This window comes from Scomber japonicus, chromosome 1, assembly GCF_027409825.1.
Source record: "Scomber japonicus isolate fScoJap1 chromosome 1, fScoJap1.pri, whole genome shotgun sequence".
In the NCBI taxonomy this organism is placed as follows: Eukaryota; Metazoa; Chordata; class Actinopteri; order Scombriformes; family Scombridae; genus Scomber; species Scomber japonicus.
The window spans coordinates 29,318,574-29,326,680 of record NC_070578.1 but is presented as its reverse complement, the minus strand read 5'-3'; the positions used below and the strand labels follow the sequence as shown (position 1 = coordinate 29,326,680).

Below are 8,107 nucleotides of genomic sequence, written 5' to 3'. Positions count from 1 at the left end.
CTATGTGTCTGCATAACCTTTCCTTGCATATGCTGTGACATTTCTACAGCCTGGAGTAACACTAGCATATGTGGCCTTCAGGCGTCCAGGCAGAATCTTATGATAGTCTAAAACAACTTTTTTTCTTTTTTTTCTGAACAGCAGAGATCACACTGCAACTGTCAGAGTCATGACCCAACTGGAATAGACTGAAACCCGTGAAATAGAACCAGCCTCTCACCGTCTGAAACAAGAACCAAATCTGTCACTCAAACTGCAAACGGCGACCACAGAGGTAAGGAGAGAGAGGGGGAAAGAAAGTGATAACAGGATAGTAAAAAAAGGTGAGAGATGGGAAACAAGGCAGCGAGAACACAGAGAGAGAGTAACAGTAAGTGAATGTGAATTTGAGAGGACAGTAATAGTAAATGAGCAAGTGACTTTGACATCCCCTGCAAGTATGCAAAGTGGTATTTTACATAAGTTGTTTTTGTTGATGCTCCATCACTGAGTTACATTGTGTTGCGTGTTCTTTTGCATGGAGAAACAAGGTGGCTCCACATGGTGCATAACTGAAAAGGCGTTTTACATGGAGCTCTCACAGACAGTGGTATCCTGTGTAAGCATTAGAAAAAGCTAAATGAGTCACTCTCCCGTAAAATAGCCATTTGAAATTAAACTTTTAGTTGTTTCTGTGTCAGTGGATTGGACTGGAGTTGGTGCTGCTGGTATTTAAATTCAGTCCTTCCCCTTGTAATTGTAGTATCAAGAGGGAGCAGCTTGTGGCCAGATGTCATGGGAAGACACTATTTCCCATTTGTTATTCACACATGGAATAGAAACTGCTGGAATTAGAGGTTAATTATGATAGGGAAAGTAAGGGAGGGGAAAGAGAGAAATAGACAAATTGGGGAGTGTGGTGGGGAAAGTTAATTTTCATCGCTGTTCTTACTGTGTTGTGCTGCAGCTGGTGATGAATGACAGAGAGCTCTCAGCTGGAGGAGGATCGCTAATGGAATTGTACTGCATCAGCCCCGAGATTCACGGGGAGAACACACTAGGTTACTATTATTCTTTCTAAATGCCAAGCCTTGTTAGGGACATCCTGCTTCACACTGAGTGTGCTGGAAAAACCCTTCCAAAAAGATGTGGATTTTATATTGTCTGAGTTTACTCATTTTGTTTTGATTCATTGTGAAATTAGCTTAAAAGAAGACAGGGCATCAGGCCTACATTGCAATTTTGCTTCATTTCTAGCCAAAACTGTTTTAACAGGCCAGTGAGTTTTCATTTGGATTGTGTAAGTCATCTACTGCAGATGAGTTTCACTCTGCTCTGCAATAATGACAAATATTGCACGTACATAGCGGGCAGGTGGAGGGCGGACCTGAAAAGTATGCTGTGTGTTGATTCAGTTTGAGGTGTAATTCTACACTGATGATGTTCAGCAGAGCATGAGACCAGCCAAGATGAGAGATCCTTCATATATCGCTTTCCCCTGGCTGCCTGCACTTGTATCCTTCAAGTGTAAGCTCTGCCCAAGTGAACCCTTCAACTGATCAGAGCCCTTCCCTCAGCATGGTTTTATAGTCTTATTGACTCACCGTTGTATTTACTGTATTCACTGCAGGAATTATGCACTGTTAAATCAAAGCAAACAGGGATAGTGGATGAAGTCATCAGATATAGTAGCATTGATTATTCCCATTAGATTTCTTCCTTCCTCCCTTACCCCCTGCTTCCCTCGTGAGTCTTAGTGCTTCTTCAGTTGAATGGGTTGTGGCCAGTGGCCGAGCAATGATAGACAGATCATTACTCTGCACTGGGTATGCCAAATGAGCTGCCTTTTTACAGGCGAGGGCAGAGAAAGCAGAGAAGGAGACAAATAGAAGGAGAGAGAGCAGGGAAGACAAATAAATTTATCATAAATGTCAAATGAAGCTAGCCTCTAAGTGTTTCACAGGCTGTCTTGGTATTTCCCATCCCCCACACACTGCACTATATTCTTGATTCTGCAATCTGCACCTCTAACCTCTTTAGAGGATATTATGGTCCCTTGCCATCAGGAAAGACCATTACTGCATCGACAAAGCTTTATCCGTGGAGGTATAGCTTTACTTTTCCACTCGGCGTCTGCATGTGCCCATGATAATGTAACCGGAACCTTTGAAACTTGGAAGGGTAATGCCTGTAAGAGCATCAGTTCTTGTTTGCCGTAAAGGCAGCTCAAGACAGTGTGATAGTATTAATATCAAGATGAAATGTTCATCTGTCACGGTAGAATAATTGTTGTTTAAGTTGTACACGTCCAGCCTTATCACCAGACAGAACATTGATTTTGACTATTCTGCAAAACCCCAGAGTACATTCAGTGAAAAATGTAGTTTTATTTCTGCTGTTTCTACACACGACAACTACAGCAAGGTATTGTTCAAGGTTAAGTATGGTTACGCTATGGTTAAGCCAAAAACATTGGTAAGACTGGGAAAAATAATGGTTATTGTAAAAGAAAAATAAAAGCAGACATTAATTGTTGGCACATAATGTTGGTACTGGATATTACTGGTGCAATTTTCCAATGTTAAAATCAATTAATGGAGTGCTTGGATAGCAGTGTCCATGGTTCGAATCTGGCAAGGGACCTTTGCTGTAGGTCATTCCCCTCTCTCTCTCCTTGTTTCCCGTCGGCCTCTATGCCACTACTGCACTTACAAAATAAATCTAAAAAAATGTATATTGTATTGTTTTACTCAGTAATATCAATGCAGCAGTAGGGTTAGGAAAAGTAACAAATATTTTAATTATTGTGTATGTTTCAACCCACAAAATCTTCATCAGGCATGTAATCAAATTGTTTGGGAGCAAATCTCAATGTGTGGACAACATCTACTTTTCCAAAAAAATGTATTATATCATTCACTCCCCTTATGTTCTTTGCACCTGCATGGGTTTAAAATAGAGACAGCAAATGTTGGTATCTGCTGGTTAGTTGGCTGTTCAAAGTCATACACATCACACACAATTGTCAGCTATACTACAGATACTGATATAGTTCTTTCATTCCCTTTCTTTCGTTTTCTTCCCTTCTCTCACTCTACATGAAGCCAGATTGCCCTTCACTTGAGGTAATGAAGCCACTCTATCAAAGACCTGTACCTCCACCCGCTTGCCGCCCACCACCCAGTGCCTCTTTGATAGGACAATAGAACACTGTTGTGGTCAAGCTACACTGCACAGCTTAAGGACAAAGTTCTATCTTTCTGTATCCTTCATCTTGATCTTGTTGTTTACAGTTGCTTATAAACGGCACTGCAAAAAATACATTCATTATCTGTCACTGTGGACTAATACTGATACTCTACCGATTGATATTGTGTTATCTTCAATCATATTGTATTGTTCTCCACAGAGTGACCTTGAGATCCTTCAGCCTATCTGTTCGTTGACAATGAAGGATCCTCTGGGGACCCCCCCTTCCTCTCTCTTACTACTATACCACACCAAGCACCATATGGACATAGCTCCATGGAGCAGCACTCCACCACTGAGGAGCTTTATGGGCATAAACGACAGCAAGACAAATTCCTTATTGGGGACTGATAAAATCTCTCTAGTCATCCATTTACTATATTGCCAAAGCTACTTTCGATCCAACTGTCTCCCTGTCCCCCCAAATGTCTGTTTTTCTTCTCCAGAAGTGTGCTGAGTGGGGTCATGGCATTGGCAGTGGCAGCATCTGCCAGCGAAGAGAGGGCCAAGGAGAGCGAGTGCCTCCTGTTTGTCTCCAGGCCCCCAACCATATTCTTCCTGCTAATTAACCTACTGACGCCTCCTTACTGTGTACATTTTGGGGGAGGTGGAAGGAGAGTGTGCAGCAGGTGGGGAAGAAAGGACAGCTGAGAACGTGTGATTTGAGCTCTGAATATAGAGGATTAACTGTGCTTTCTTCCTAATTTTCAGACCAAATGTATGTACACACACACACCTACTTGTTTGGCTGTGCAGAACATTTTTTTTTTTTTTTTTTTACCATTTAACATTATACATATTTGTATGCCTGTGCTGTTCTACAGTCAGATTATATTTTACAGCAGATGGCTTTTCTCTCTGTCCAGCACCAATAAAGAAAACATAGGAGAGCTTGAGAAACTATCACAAGGAACAAAGAGATTAAGTTGATTTTCAAACTTTGGGCTAGAACCATGAGTACTTGATCCAATCACATTCACATGTGACCAAGCAAGATGGAGGTAACATGGCAATGATGGTGCAGCAAGGGGGGGAGGATGCTAACCTTCCTGCTAAAACACACGGTAAGGTTAGAGATGCAGATGGCGAAACTGGCTTTGACTCCTCTGGCTTTAAGGTTGCCAGCCTTGAAGCCAGACAGTAGAAAATGTACCACAGTCAAAGTGGTACCCTCTTTAGCATGGGAGTTCAATTTTCAATAACATTTTGCCAAAAGCCCATTAGCATCTATTTTGACTTTTTCACTTTGTGGTGAGAGCAAGCACTTTTGTTTATCCTTATGAAAATGAGTTCCTGAAGGTAATTGCATCCGTGTTGCATTTAGGGTGTTGTTCATTAGGAGAAGGAGTTATAAATGGGAGCTCTCACAGCGTATGTTCACGTCAGGCTCTGCTGCTCCCTCTGCCACCATGGGCGACACGCACATCGCTCACTCCCTCGCAGGAACAGGCGAATATATGGCTGCGCCCTGCCAGCAGGAACGAAAATGGGAAGGAGGGGGGCGGAATGAGGAAACAGAAGCAGCGAAGGCCACACAGAGATAAAAAAAAAACACATAAAGAAAAAAAGAAAAAAACAAGATCAGAGATGATGACTTAGAAGATGAAACAAAGCAAAAAGAAAGTTTATTTTGACTGGAGATGGGAATAGATGAAGAGGTAGAATGAGGAGAAGTGGGGGGAGGGGGGTATAGCAGCACAGGCAGACGGGCAGGAGAAGTTTCCAGCCCTCCACCCATCAGAGAATTCAGCTGTTCAGATGTTTGGTTGGCGGTAAAGGCAGACAGACAGATTGCAGCCAATGATATGTGTTGGGAATCATCTCAGAGATGGGCTAATGACAGGAGGGGAGAAGCAGGCAGATGGCTCCCGTCAGGGAAATACACGTGCAGTATCATCCCAATGGTCTGGACTGAGTCTGTGTGAACATTTGGGATTGAAGGGAATAAGTAATCGTTATTATATAGGGAGAAACTGATCAGAGAAGGTGGGGACACACTGTCCTCTGATACACCTCCTGCTTCAACGAAAGAAAGGGGGCTAGGTGAGTGTATAATGTTACTTGTTGTTTGTATGTGTCCGTTACTTTAGTAATTACTGAACAAAAACTTTACCCCCTACTCAACCCAGTTCAGAGTCAAGTCATCACAGAAAACCAATGTCCACATTGAGATTGCAGCTTCAACTGTTATGGAGAATTTGTTTGTCAATGGTTAACCTCATCAGTAGAGAAAGTGCCCAGGAGTCCAGGATGTCTTACACTGAAAAAGTTTGACCAAGGAGAATCAAAGTATTATCAATACATCCGTCTGATGCATGATGCCACCACGATTCTGAGGAAGCTGTCCTCTGTTGATAGTCTTTAAGCCTTCACAGAGAGTGCCACAAATACTCTATGCCCATAAATGGTCATACTCAATGCATCTACAGTAATGGAATTTGCCTATTGGTTCATTATTCTGCAAACAAGGCAACATAGTTACACATTTGTGGGTGTAGGGAGTCAGACAGTCATATCCTCTGACCTTGGGTGCCAGAGCAGTGCTGCACCACCGTTATCAAAGTGACTCCTGCATTCCCCAAAACAGCACAGACAGTTGTCTTCACTGTTTCAAGGAGAGAAACAGTATTTCTCCTTTCTCCTCCTCTCTTTCTACCTAGCTGATAGTGCAGCCTTTACTGTGAACTCAAGGCCCATACTTAACCATAAATATGGACAATTCCCTAACATCAACAACATACCCAGGTGATCCCCCCATGTAGTGGCACCTCCCAGGACGTTGAAGAAACAAAGTATTACTGAAATAAGTTACATTACAGTAAAGAGAGAAATTTAAATTATATACAGAGGGTTCTCTCTCTCTCTTGCTCTCTCACCAGTCTATAATGTTTGTCTTTTTTGAATGGCTATTGGTATGTGTTGGCATTGTGTGTGCTTGTCAGAAGCTGTGTCACTTACATTTTTATCCAGTTTATAAACCACATTGCGCTGAGACTTTTTGATCTAAGTTGTTTCATCTATATGTTTTAGTAAGGCAAAATATTTTATTCATTGGACGCTCAGATCTTAAGCCCGGTTGGGACAGCCTGCTGAGCCTAGCACAACAGGCTTGTTTTTAGCATGGTAACTGACTAACATTAGCCAACAGGGAATACCAACTACCAGCTGAAGCCTAATTTACACAGTGGTGGTAAATTTCAATACTTGATGTCTTTTCTGTGGATCATCTGTACTACAGTAATACCATATCAACGCTGTGGGCTCATGGTCAGAGCCCCAGTGTGTAAGCGCCCGAGCCCTCCCTGCCAGGGGCTGGTTCCCTCCATATCTTGTTGGTAAACTACTATTATGCACTTTTATCCCTTGTACTGGCCTCCTTTTTATTTCTGCTTCCAAGCCACCCAGTCTATAATAAACAACTCCACTCACCTCCCCAGCCAGTTGTGTCAGCTGCACCCATCTTGCTGATAAGTTGCAGAGTTGGAGGAAGCTGTACCAGATCCAGGAAGCTGAGAAGTTCATGAACACCATCACTTTCGGTCCACCACGAACCAACACATCTGTGCCAAGAGCCTGATGCCGTCACTCCTTGTATTGCTGATTCTGCCTCCTCTCCAGTCATTGAGTCATTGTACCCTGTCCCACTGCTGAAGCTTCCCCTACTCTAGTAATTTCCCCTGATGAATGCTGGGTCTGACTCAGGGCTAGACCTAAAGCCCCAGTCAGCTTTACTCATCCTACCACAAGCCCTGATCCCTGGTCAATGCTTGCAGCAGGAGAGGGATGCAGTCCTCTCATGTACCTCCTAGCTATGACATCAAGCTGGAAAATTAATATGACATCCTCAACCTGCATGACTTCCTTACTTTGGCTGGGGAATCCCAGCCTCCTGCCCTCTGCCAGTGCATGGATCCCACAGCTCACTGTAGCCCCAAATCCACTCCATTAGCTCCCACAAACTTCTGTTTTGTCAGTGAGGTTAGAGTGCTTAGGAAAGGAGTTGGAGTAGCCACTTTATTTAATGATGTCCACCAGTGTAGACAGTTGTCATATGGGAAGTGTGGCTCCTTTCAACATGTTGCACTTCAGCTGGGATCCTCCTGTCAAGCAATATTAGTAACTATCTACAGGCCCCTAAAATATAATCCCAAAGATGGCAGTGCTAAAGAACTTCTGTACATCCTGGACAACTTTGGACTTTCCACATAAGACACATATTCTGGAGTTATTTCTATTTCTGAGGTCATAGTGACTGATGTTGCCCTTTCTGATCATTATTGTGTTTTCTTTGAAATAACCAACTCTGGTGACAACAGTGAAATTAAAACATAAGTAATCAGAAAATGCTGTATCAATAGAAAAACCTGCACATTATTCACCCAGGCTTTTGCACATTTTTCAGCTCTACCTTCAGGTTCTGTCAATGATCAGGTGGACAGCTTTTGCTCTACAATCATAAATGCTATTAATACCATTGCCTCTATAAAGATCAAAGTTGTCTTTAGATAGAAAAAAGCACCAGTGAGGAATACACCACTAGTAAAAGCTTTAAAAAAAGAGAGACAGACAGGCAAAATGCAGGGGGTGAAGGAAAAAACAACAAACAAACAAACCCCTCCAGATTTATTATAACATCTATAAAGAGAGACTTTGCAGCTTTAACCTGGATCTAAAGAGTACAAAGTAGTCCCTTTTCACCATGATTATTAATAAAAAATAACAATAATAAACACCCCTTATTTACTGTTGACAAACTGACAAACCTCACTGTCATGGCCTCATGGATTTTGGACTTTTTGTGTTTTGTTCTCTGGGTTTCTAGTGTTGTATTTCTGAGTTTGGTCTTTTGTTTTTGCTTGTTTATACATGGGTTTTGTAA

At 42.3% G+C, this 8,107-nt stretch overlaps 1 long non-coding RNA gene across 1 annotated transcript; it reads left to right on the top strand.

The window, feature by feature from the left end:
- Nucleotides 1-241: 241 nt before the first annotated feature.
- Nucleotides 242-3,474, top strand: LOC128361327 (uncharacterized). The gene is made up of 4 exons (XR_008321593.1): nt 242-274; nt 947-1,040; nt 3,088-3,104; nt 3,389-3,474. It is a non-coding gene; the product is annotated as an uncharacterized LOC128361327 (long non-coding RNA).
- Nucleotides 3,475-8,107: the final 4,633 nt, after the last annotated feature.